Consider the following 13,306-nt stretch of genomic DNA (forward strand, 5'->3'; position numbering starts at 1 on the left):
GAGGGGGGGGGATTGTTTTCGGGTTTGATATTTTCATTTGTTTGTTTGGTTTTTTTTTTTTTTTTTGAGATCACAGACAGTGATGGGAGAAAAAGTCAACAATGACCAACAAGAGATTTCATCAAGAATTCAAACCAACCAAAACTAAAACTTGCTTTGATTGGAAATGAAGAAAAGGAAGTGGGTGCTCAGACCCAGATCTAAATTAAGTTTAGCCGGTGGTTTGGGGTTTGGTTTCATGACCAAAACAGGGCTGGGGTTCTCGTACAGACCTGGTGATGATGAAACCTTCTAAACTTGAATCATGTAGCGTGAAATCTTGTAACCTGCTGTCTTGAGACTTTGGTCCCCAAGACTGGAAATCTTTTTGTAGTTAGGGCTGGTTGACTGACACTACAGTTTTAGATGTGTCTTTTGGAATAGATTCTTCAAATTTCTCTTCCTCAGTTGCTGCTTTCCATGATCTTAGAATCCTCAAGGTTGGAAGACACTGTTAAGATCAAGTTCTACCATTAACCCAGCACTACCAGTGTAATGTGATGCACAGGAAGAACTTAGTACAAAAATCTGACATTTGCAACTGATATTCAAAGTGTTTTAATTGAACTTTAACCATTTTGGCCTGCATGCAAAAGAATCACCTTTGGCTTTCCCTAATATCCAGCAGAATTCAAGATTCTGAGGAACACAAGGAAAGCAAGTATCAGACCCTGAATTTCAGGAAAGCAGATGGTGCCTGTTGTAGGGAACTGGTGGGTGGCATCCTGTGGGTTTTGAAAGACTGAGGTTGTCTCCAGGGTCATGTTCTTCTCAGTATGAGAAAGCCCCACCCCTGTGCTCTGCATATCAGCAGAGCAGCTTGGCTAAACTGGGAAATCCTGACAGAGCTCCAGTGCAAAAGTTCATAGAGGCAAGGATAGGCTACAAAGGATGAACACAGAAACCTTTCTCAGGCACAAAAGGATGCTTTTAGTAAAGTCAAAGAGTCCAAATTGGCATGTTAAAATCGACAAGAACTTCTAGAATCACTTCAATAGCAGAAGGAAGAAAAGGAAGAGGTTCAGCTGTCAGAAGGGTTGGGTGAACTTTACAATAGCACACCCAGGTAAGTCTGAGGCACACAATGTTTTCTGTGCTTCAGGTTTCACCAGAAAGGTCTACCCAGCCTTTTTCACTCCCAAATATGGTTCAAGGGCAGAAGTTCTAAGCAGTCAAAGCAAAGTCAGGGATCTCTTAAGAAATGAGGTCCCCTTGCTACCAGAAGGGGTGGAGGCAATAGTGCAGAGACCACAGGTGGCATGGCAGGGACACTTTCTTATCATTGATGGAAAGTTATGGAGACAAAGGGACGTCCCCAATGATCAAAGAAAGGCAAATATTTGACCTATCTTCAGAAAGAGCAACCAATGGAGATGACCTCAAATCCTGGATGCAGTAAGCCCTTTACTTTAGAGGACTCCCCAAGGCAACTCTTCTTCCCAATTCCTTATTGTCCATGCTACAGAAGTCTCTTGACTCCACTGATCCATAACAGTGGCAACATCAATTCAAAAAGAGGACAAAATGTGCCACCAAGGCCAAGAGTGTGAGTGAAGACAGTCTGTTCCCAAATCAGATGATCCAAGTCTGTCCTGCTCCCACTGGCTGTTAATTCAGTGTTCAGAGGCCACAGCATCTGTGTAGTCCCACAATCTACAGTATGGAATTATTTCTATAAATGGAAGCAGTTATGCTGGCAATTGTTGTCTTTGGGTCAAACTAAGATGTGAAAAGATGTGCTTAAAGCAAAATTCACCCCTTTACTAAAAAATAAACACTGCCTTTGCAATAGATCCAGCTCTTTTTTCTCCCCTGTATATGTACATACATAAATACATTTATGTATACATGTGTTTCTTATACATATACACACACACACACACACCCCTCTCCATAAAAGGTCTTGGTAAATACAAACTAGATTTGACTCGGAAGGGAAAGAGACAGTTTAATTTTAATAGACCAAGCACACATATCAGACAATATGAAGGACAAAAAAAAAAAAAATCCCAAACTAAGACCATGTAAGGTATGTATCAACCAGTTCTGAAAAAGGTTCCCACTGGAATGATTCCAGACTAAAACAATGAGTCATCCCCTAAGGAATCCTGTCCTCACATGAAATATATAAATCATTGTCCATTTTGGAAGGATTACGACAATAGTACATATCATTAAAATGTTATTTCTTTTAATAGTGCTAAGACAAAATCCAGCATTTTGTTCCATAGATCCTGATTTGCAGTGTTACCAGGAGTCTCACCACAGTCCCCCAGGGACAGAGTCACAAGGACATTCAGTTCTTGCACAGTCAATGTATGTTCCCATATGCCTCAGCAAATCTGGGCAAATGCAAACAGGATCCCAGATTTCAGAAGTTCCCTCCCTTTTTCTTTTTCTTTTTTTTTCTTTTTTTTTTTTTTTTTAATTCCATGAGACAGAAAAGCTCTGTGAAGTGGTTGTGGTAGAATAGAGGAGAACAGAATATCGTAATGCCATGCCCAAAAATCTCAATGCTTGAAGTACAACACGAGCAGCTTTGTGACTTCTCAAATTAAGACCGTGTCTGTTTTATAGTCCTGGCACAGAAATTACTGAATTTCTGCTAATTGCTGAAAAGGACAAAGGGGATATGCTACCTAAGGGAAAAATAAGGCTGAAAATACTAATGGAAAGCATAAGATTAATGGCATAAAAGTCGGGGTAGGTAGAACAAGTTCATTATATGACGTTCCAAAGGAACAATGTTTTCTTTCTATCAAGTGTTTCCTATTAGAAATTTAGAATGACAAACACAGTTTTCAGTGCATGATTTTGAAGAAAGACCTACCATGTGATACTGAAATGTCACACAGATAAATTGTTATTCCTGCACATAAGTTGTTCTCCATAACCCCCAAATGCTTCACTCCAAGTGTCACTGCGTATTGTATAAATATATGCCCCCACTAAAACTGTCTTGTAACTCCGGCTGGAACAACTGGTCCCTAACTTCCACAGTGAGAAGAATCAAGCAGGGATTCTCCATTTTCAAAAGGAAACTCACTTGTCTGCATACGTAATGAAGACATCTTTAGCATTTCTTTTCTCTGGGGCCTTTTTCTCTGGAATCGTTTCTGTCACGGTCTCAGCCAAGAGCTCACAATGCAGCTTCACAAAGCAGCACCATTTTATTTTGCACCCTGTAGGGACAGTCACCATTTGTCACAATCAGAGCCTCAGTTATACCACTCCTCAGGCATCTGGGGCATGAAAGAAGGAGGCTGGTGAACACTGAAAACACTGCTTGGTCACTGCTGCTTCATTGTGGCCCACTCCGAAGCAGTTACCTCACTGGAAATGTCTGGTTTAGTGCTGAGGTCAGCACTTGAAGGGGGTTCTACCACAGTTCATATGAAGCTGAAGAAACACAATCTTTCTCTTTGGTCAAGTCTGTAACATTAAGCACACATGGTAAGTGGTAAAGTCTCAGTTGCACAGAGGAGTTAGTTCTTTGTTATGAATTAATATGCATGAACAATTGAAATAACCATGAAAATGTTTATATGGGATTTTTTTTTAAGTTACCTAAATGAACATTATAAACATTGAATGATGGAACAGATAAATAATTTTTTTCCCAGGCCTATGAATTTTGGTTTATTGTCCCAAACCAAGCTATAATTCTATGGTATGCTCAGGAAAATAAAATGAATCGTGGGACTCTGAGGAGGAAGAAGCTTAGTAATGAGATTTGCAGTCAAATCAACCAGTCCTCATCAGCCCAAAAATAGTTCCATCTTTACAATCTATTTTTTTGTGATTTAACTTCCACAGACTGCTACTACTGCTTCCCTTGGGAGAACATACCATGACAGCTTTCACCACCAGGAATGTTTTCCTGACATCCAGCCTGCATATGCCTTTTTCTCAGTTTTACCCCATCAGTTCTAATAAAAACTCCTCTGTATCAGGTGAAATCCATTCAGTCTAGAGCCTTTGCATTCAGTTGTTACTCATGGGCAGCTCACTGTGCATCACTTCACACTTACATAAAAGCTGACAACATCTAAACACAGCAAAGCTCAAAGACGAGGAAAAGATCAGGATTGCTCCAGCTTTCATCAAGGAACCACATTTTAGACTTCCATTAAAGATTGACTGCAAGCTGTACTGGTAGCACAATATTTTGTAAAGCAACTAATTTGAATTTCCAGTGCTGGGAACAACAAATATTTGTCTTCTTGCATAATTTTATTATAAATTCCTTGATCAAGTATTTATAGTAAACCTAATAATGGTTTTGAAAAAGTATCTAGACTCATGATATGCAGAAAAAGAGAAAGAGCACAGTGACTTTTATCTTAACCATGATCTATCCTCACACATCCAGGCTTTGAGGCCAGCCAGGACAAGCAATTTTTGAAATATTTAAATATTTTTAGGCACTATATTATAACTGACAAAGTTTGAAAGATAAGGACCTGAGCTATTGTTCTGCTCTATTCCTATTGAGAGGAAATGCACTAAGAGCAAAGCTATGAGTTTAAAACATAGTTTTGTAGATACTGTAGAAAATAAACACTCAGATTTTGTTGCTGGACAAAAAAAAATTCAAAAAAATATCAAATACTCAATGACCAGTTTGACTGAGTCATCACAGCAGTTCCCTCAGGCAAGTTACTAAGGACATGATCCATGACCACTGAAATCAAGGCAAATATTCCCACAAAAATGCCTACAGGCTGTGGATGAAGCCTTTAAAAATCTCAGTGTGTCTGGGTTTGCATCCATAAAGTGGAGGCAACATTTTACCACCCAAGTGTTTCAAGGACAGCTCTGTTAATCTGTGCTTGGTTAATGGAGTGACAGGAACCACATATGTATCTACACATGGAAATTCCTCGAGACACAAAATGGAAAGGTCCCCATAGCCATAAGCTAGAAGGGATTTATCATTAAACACTTCCATTAATGTGCAAAGCTGGACACAATTTGTCATGGTATTGGGAATACATGACTCCTGTGGCTACTAAGGGCTCCTATTTATGTTCCACTTTGCATCAAATCATAGTTTGCACAAACAATATTCTACTTTCCTTCTCTTCTTCTTTAAATTATTTTATTTTTGAGCCCTGCCTTCTTCCTCCCATTCCCCCAGCAAGAAGCTGGCAAGGGATGTGGAGCATCTGGGTTGGAAATGACAGCTCGTGGGTGAGACAGCATCAAGCTCTTTGCTGGCTTTTACTTTAGTCTTCTGGGAATGAACCAAAATGATATTTCTTCACAATAATCACCCCATCTTTTGCCCTTGAATAAACTTCAGAAGGGATCATGAGCCAAGTCCTCTTTGGGCAAATCAGAAGGAGTTTTCATAGCCCATATATCAGAGTTGGTTGGAAAACAGGATTTCTGCCCCATGGGAAATTTCAGTGTTCCAAAACATGTTTTGTGCTCTGACTTGGAAAAAATAGAACTTTTTTCAGTATGAAGGTTTCCTCAAAAGGGTTGTCTTTAAAACATTAAATTATAAATACAATGTTAATTAGAGCATGATATAGACATAGAATACTAAATGCAGCATGAGTATTAAATTTTATCAATACCATTTAGAATTAAATATTACAACAAAAAAGTTAAAAAAAAAGAAAAAAAGAGCAAAATTCCATGTTAAAAAAAAAAAAAAAAAAAAAAAAAAAAAAAAAAAAAAAAAAAGCACTCCTTAAACAAGACCAGGAAATTTACTGTGTGAATGCAAGTGCTGTTTGCAATGACGAGGACACCTTGGAATCTCTCTGTGGCACTTTTTTGTGAGTGCATAAAACACTATTGGTGTCATCAAACCATTTTTTTTTAAATTTTTACATGACATTTAATGAATACTTTGGCATGCATTCATCTAGGACTCCTTACAGGAAACCTCTATGACTGTAATGATCTGCACTGTTTGAGCAGTGGCCCTCAAGCTCTAAATTGTAAAACCTGTAGCCCCAGATACTGGATAGAGCAGTTGTTTTTCCTTTCATCAAAAGCTATCTTACCAGGTTATTGATACTGCAGCTAAAAGGCAGCAAATATCTCTTGATTTGTTATTTAAATGGGAAGCACAACCCACACCTGTGCTTAAGCCCCACACCTTAGTGCTTTGTTGGGAGAAGGACACAGACAATGAGCTCTCTCTGAGCCAGGCCTGCGTAATGCCAGCATGGTCAAATTCCTTGTGCAAGCACAGGAATATCAAAGGCGGGCAGGGAGCAACTGGAACCTGGGAGACAGGCTCCTTTTCACAGACATTTGACTAATCTGATGATGTATCTGCAGCACTATGTGCACTGGGGCAAGGAACCTGCCTCTACAAGCAGCAACCTTTTGCCTGTCAACAGGGTTTACCCGAAGGGAAGCAGCCCCAGCCCCATGGGTTTGTGCAGCAGGTCTCCCAGCAGCCTCAATTACGTTATGAATACCTTGGGTATGAGACTGTAATGCAAGAGAATAATGCTGGTGTGGGTGCACGAGACTGACTTCATCTGCACATAGGCCCTGATTGCCTCAAATGGGGCTGCAGGGGGAAAAGAGAGGAGAAAATCAGACCAAGGTGTCCTCAACATATGACAGCAGCACTACCAGTGTGTTCATGATATGGAGTAGACAAGACAGCCACAGAAAATGAGATGAAAGCTGCAGCAAGCAAATAACTGGGGCACTCATCAAAAGGAATCTCTGTCTGAGAATGGCTGGGAGTAAACACCAAAGTGTGAAGTGCTGCTTTGGGCACATGGACTAATGCTTGCATGTTGGGATGTAAACAGGCAGCCAGGCAGGCCAGATCCCAGTCTTTCAGCAGTTACTGGGAGATTTAGACAGAACTTGATCAAATCTGCATTAAATCCTCAGTGAGCAGAAACATTTCTCTTCCTGGCTGCACCAACTCACTCAGTTGGTTTTGCTGCTGGTCCCAGTGAGGAATGAAGGGCTGCATTTGTAGGTGCTCCAGAGGGATGAGCTGCCACTTGGTGCCTCTTCTCCCTCTCTCCCTCCATGGCTGACTCCTATCACTGAATGCTACAACCTGATCCCTTTTCCCCCCAACACACAAATGGTCCTGATTTATAGGGGTATTGTCCATCATTTTATCACAATTACTCTTTTGATTATCCATATCTCAAACTGCTTCTCCAAAGGAACTGCTTTGGAGCCAGGGATTATTTACTGGCAACCATGAGGATGTCAAACCCTCCAGATGTTTATTATTACTACTACTTTCCAGGGATGTCAGCCAATAGCTCTGTTTGTCACTCGCCCTTCACCAGGACATCAGATAACTGCAGCTTATAGTCCTGGGTTTAGCATTGGTCACCCTTTGATCCAGAATTCACTCTGCTTTCTGCTGGGCCATAAAATGGTTCAGCAGACAGTGAAACTGGTCTCACCACTTTGTTGGTATTGAAACACTTTATTTATCAGTCAAAGGGATATTACACATGGCCAAATTGACTGATTCTGAATTTGGCCTTGTAAATGGCTGACAAATTTGTGGCAGGGTTATTATTGGCAGATAACACAAGGAATATTTTAAATGGCACAAGCTTTATCTGTCATTCAATGCTCAAGATAACCTCTGTGTTAGGAAAGGTGAACTTTCCAACAGGACAGAGGTAGACAGTGTTCTTTGGAAATTTTATTCTGCTTCTCCCAGCACATTTTCTCTCCTTCCTCAGTGAATGGTTTTCTGCTCTTCTTGGACCTCTACTTTTTAACCAGAATTAGTTCCAGAAACATACCCTTCAAATAACTAGAATAAATCAGCCAGGGCCCCCTGGGCTTCCAGATAAAACTCCATGCACAGAAGTCCTATTAAAATCAAACTTGTCCCAAAATCCAAAGAACAGAACAGAGTCTGTTCTTCTTCCAAGCAACATCCCAAAGAGAGAAAGAGCTGAAGGAGGGAGGATGGAACTGGGAAAAGCAATTCCTTCAGCAGCAGCAGGGGCCGCCTGATGCAGAGGATGTGTGCCAGGTACTGGGTGGAGATAAAGCAAGGGATGAATGGAGAGTCTCCTGGGAATTTCTACCAGCTGCCTGAGACTCAGAACTGAGCTAACCTGTGCCACGGGTGGGGCAGGGCATCAGGAAACCATCATCGCCTCCCAGCTGTTCCTTCCTTCCTCCACCCATGCTCACTGCCGTGGAAGCCAAGCACAGAGGAGGGTTTTGGCAGGACAGCAGCAATGTGCCAGTGGCAGAACATGTGTTTAGCTCATAGAATTTTTCTGTGAATGCAAGGATCAACACGCCCGTGCTCTGTGCCTAAGCCCTCATAAAGGAGAACGGCTTACATAAAACAGGCTAGCAGAGGTGAGGGGCAAACAAGTGATGCACTTGCAATATTTTTATGGATGAAAGTCAGTTCTGTTTTGTTTCTGCTGTGGGAAAATTCCTGCTGCAATAATAACAACTTTCATTTTTATGGATCCCTCATGCTTAACAAATTGACAGACTATTTATCTAAGCACCTTTTCTCCCACCGCGGAAGTGGAGCAGTCTCCTGGCTAAAACATGGTGTCCGTTTTGGGGCAGCGCCCGGAAACTTCTGGGCACTTTGGAACAGCGAATGGATGGATTAACAAAGGTGTCTGAAGCACACCAAAGTACCAGCTCAGGCTCTTACAGGCATCCAAAGCCAGGCAGAGTTTCTATTGATTTCCAGTAGAGCTCAGAGAGGATTAGAATTCCTGCCGAAATCCAAGTAGCTAAATGCCTTGGAAGTTTAGCCTGAGAAAAAATTCCCTGGAGACAGGCAGTGATCATCACTATGCTAGAACCTGACTTGGCACACCACTATCTGCAATCAGCATCTTGAAAACTGTGCCAGAAAATCTATTTTTTCCCCCAAGAGAATGAATTCTTTCAATTCACCAAATGGATACTATTTATTCTATCCAAGTAGTCCCAAAGTTATACTCAATCATGCAAAAGGATTAAAAGGACACAGAATCACTTTATCAGTATTCTTGCAAAAACTTCCTGTTCTCTGAAACCTCCACAACAACATTCTTGATGCATCACTTTTAAGCTTTTAGACTTTTTAAATACTACCCAAAATGGTATGGCTATAAAATTAATAGTTGCAACCCTCAATTTGCAAAACATGTTCATCTTTGCAATGTTCTGACAAAGTTTGCACTCAAGTTTAAAAATCAGAAGTTGAATCTGAGCTGAAAACTGTCTGTGTTAGAGACCATGACTCATGTGGGACTGAAGTTCAGATCTGTATTCAAACCAATAAAAGGTGATTATTGGCAAAATGTTTTATCTATGGACAATCAGGCACTAAAATCTCTCCCTTCTCTTGCCCCAAACAGTCCAAGTCTGTAACTTCCTGACTTGATTTCAGCACTGTTTTACCTATAAACCTCTGAAAATGGTTGCTGATTGGGGATAAAAGGTTAAAAAACTGTCAGAGACGCAAACAGTATTAAATCTATGCTTCATGGACCTTATTGAAATTAGTTCTTTTAAGCTGTGCTAGTGCTTCTGACCTTGAAAGCCCCAAAAATTCAAGCCTCAAAATCCCTCAGTGAATACATATTTAACATGTTCTTATTCCTCTTCTGTATTTTACCTCTTTAGATATAAAGCTTTTCCCTAAAACTGAGATTCTTTGATTAAAATAGTGCCTGCTAGGTTAAGGAAAATGAGGCATAAGAACTACAGCATTCACAATAAAAGTAGAGAAGTTTGGTTTTTTTTTTTTTTGCTTTTACTTTTTCCTTTTTCTTTTCTTTTTTTATGAGACATAATAAAACTGCTAGTTACAAAGAAACTGGAATACATTTTTCCTAATACACATCTTGCCGGGAAGAATCACAAACTAGAGAGCAGAGTAGCACAACATTCCAGCAGGAATTCTCTACAGACTCTCTCACAGGCTGGCCCAAGCAGTTCTCATTGCCAAAGTGATGTCAAGCACGGGTAAGAAAACCAAACAGCTCTAATCTATCCAAGTTTGAACATGAAACACTGAAACAGCTCTAAAATATTCACCATAAGACACTTTCCCCAAGGAAAAGCAGAGATGAACTCTTCAGTTTCCAAAAGAGAAAGAGGGAACAAATCACACCCTTCAAGTCTGTAATGGAAAGAGAATTGCAGTGCACAGCTTTCCCCTCTCCTACACCAGTGACTAACAACAGACTCAAGACACCTCTCCCCTCCTGAGACGGGAGGGAAACATCTCAGGAAAAAATCTCATGCTCATTAATTGGAGGAAGGGAAGGTTTCAGCCAAACCAAAATGAAACTAAGTCAAGTTTTCCAACAGGCAAAATCAATTTCATGGGTTCCATCAGTAAAGAAGAGCCACAGTGTTGGAGAATAACAGACTGGGTTTTCCAGAGCCCTCTCCACAGGGAAGGGACCTGGGTCACAGGGAAGGCTAAAGAAAGCTAGCTTTCTGGCAAAAGAACAGCTGAGCAGGGGGAAAAAGTACAGAAACACTGAGGTGGACTTCTCTGCTGGGTTTCTCATGCTGTGTTAACACCAAATTTGTGTGATTCTGTGATCCCAAACTGCACAGTGCTTTGCACAGCCTTCATTACACAGCCTGCCTGGAGAAAGGGAATCCTTGGTAAACCTGGAGTCCCAAGTGCAGTTGGCTTCACAAGAAAAGTAATTTGGTGAGCTTTTTAAGCTCTTAAGATGGAGAAACATACAAGTAGCTAAAACCGAAATCATAGAATTTAAAAATGTAAAGTTCAGAAATACTAACTTCATAAGCTGAATTCAGCCCTACCTCTAACAAAAAGAATATACAAGAATAATCAGCACATAAGTATCTCTAGCAAAGAAACCTTAAAATAAATTGAATTCATGCAGTGATAACCATACTCATCCAGTAATAATGTCTGCATAATAAAGGAAAAGGGAAAAAGGGGAAGAAAAAAGAGAAGGCATTGATGTACCACAGATGCAGGACATGGACAAAACATGTATTGTGCACAGTCAGGTATGGCATTTTCAAGGTTGCTTGCTAGATGAAAACCTATTCTTTGTATGCAGCTCTGCCACTTGGGGAGTAACGTGATCATTTTTACTGAACAGCAATAAAACTTGATGGCTTCCCCCACCCCTTTGTATCCTGTAGCCATCACTTCCTGCTAGTCCTTCAAATTATCCAGCTCAGTGTAAAAAAACAGCTCCTTCCACCTAAGAGTTAACAAATAGAGGCTAAGCCCCTCCACAAGCATTGCATTTGATCTGTAATACTCTGACATTCTCAAATATAATTTTAAATAACCTTTAACCTATACTTTTTTCTTTCTACTTGGTCATAAGGTGGGCACATGAGATCATCTGCAACACCTTGTATTTTGCCAAGCAAAATCCAGCTCAGTTGTAGGATTATTAAGCAGCAGGATGTCTCTCACCATGCCTAGCACCAGGGACTGAGCCAGGAACCTTAAACCATGAATCACTGCAGCCTGAATTAAATCCAAGTCCTGTACTTGGGATTTTTATTAGACATTGCTTGCTTCACTGGCCTCTCCAAGAACTAGATGTGTCCTCTCTACAGTGAATTCAGCTCCAGGTTTTCAAGCTGCCTAAGGTAACACTTTTCTCCTGGATAGTATTTGTAAGGTCTCCGAGCATTTTATGAAAAAAGTTTATGCTCAACACCTCCACACAAGCAAAATGAACCACGCTGATGAAGTGACTTATCTGAGAAACAGCCCAGGCCAAAGGGTTGATAACATTCAGGTATTCTGAAAAAGATATGGGCAGCTTAGAGATGTCTGAATAACAACTGCCTTCTAAATGCTGTAATTGATGCAACTCTTCAGGTTTACCCTAAATTGATTTGTTAAAAATATGAGACCATTCACTGACTTGAGTAAAATGAACCTGTGGTTTCAATAAGGCACATCAGAAAAAACAGACATATTTCAAGAGCATGATTCACTCCATTGCCCATTGCTCCTAAGAAAGAGTCAAAGCATTAAAAGCAGACTCCAGTGTGACTGTCATTATTGTCACAGGAATTGTTGCTGCTCACATCAGTGCCTCACAAGTGTGAAGCAGCTGAGGACACACATCCCCTCTGGGTGTGCTGCACCCACTCCTGGGTCACTGACAGAGCTTCAGCTTTGTGCATTTGGCTTGATGCTAACTCAGACAGCTGCCAATTTTTGTGTATTTTTTCTTTTGCTATGCACATCATCTGATGAGCTGCACGTATTCTTGCTGCAAATAAATATTGAATGCAGAGGAACTCTTTCATAAGAAATAAGAGCATAGCTCAGCATGCACAAATTTGATTTAAACAAGTTGCAGGGATATCTATGCTTTGTATTGGGAATCTATTTTACAATTGCCTTAAATAAGAATTTTAATGGAAAAAAAGACAGAGAAAGGCAGGTGGGACTGATAACTCTTCCATCCCCATACTTTCTAACTTTGGCCATCATGGCAAATTCTCTCCTCTTTGAGGCTGTTTTATATTGGCAGGCTGTCCCAGCAAACAATGACATCAAAGCCCAATTTCTCCCTGGTTATATTCTGCAAAGCCAGCCATTTTCATGAATGGCACATTATCATGGCCAAAGATGGAAAGAACATCACCACGTGTGAATGAACCCAGGTGACAAGAGGTGACAAGAGTGATCAAGACATTGTGGATTCTCTGGTTTTGGATATTTCTGTTGTGCAATCCACATTTTACCACTCAGAATCCTCAATGTGAGCATGGCTCACGCTAACCCAACTGAGCAGCTAAGGCCAGAGTCCATGCAGACTGACACGTGTGTAAGTGCTGTGAAAGTGTTTCAAGCTTTATTTAGCTACACATTTTTCATTTATGTATTTTCTACTGGAACAAGAACTGCTTCAGTTCAAAAAAAGAAAGTGTACCTCTTGTTCTGCCAAAAGTTTGGCAGAACCCTCAATTTCATGCTCTGTAGGAGCAGCAGGTAAACTGATTGAGTTTCAGTGATTCCCTCTTTCACTTGTTCATGGTGTACTCAGTAAAAAGTGCAGTGTTAGTGCCTGTTGGAAGGCAAAGGACCTGTTCACCTGTCTCAGCCCTGTAGCACCCATGTGGGAGAGGCTGGGGCTGCAGCACAGGAGAGAGGCACAGGCAGGCTCCACTGGCAAGGCACACATTGCAAATAAAGCCTCAGCACTCAGAAACAGACAGTCTCCGCTCCCATTCTGAGTAATGTCTGCCTTCTATTCAGCACAATGGCCCACAATGAGAGCAACAAAGACATGCCAGATGAAAAACATCACACTGC

The sequence above is a fragment of the Vidua chalybeata genome, chromosome 3 (genome assembly GCF_026979565.1).
Source record: "Vidua chalybeata isolate OUT-0048 chromosome 3, bVidCha1 merged haplotype, whole genome shotgun sequence".
NCBI lineage: Eukaryota > Metazoa > Chordata > Aves > Passeriformes > Viduidae > Vidua > Vidua chalybeata.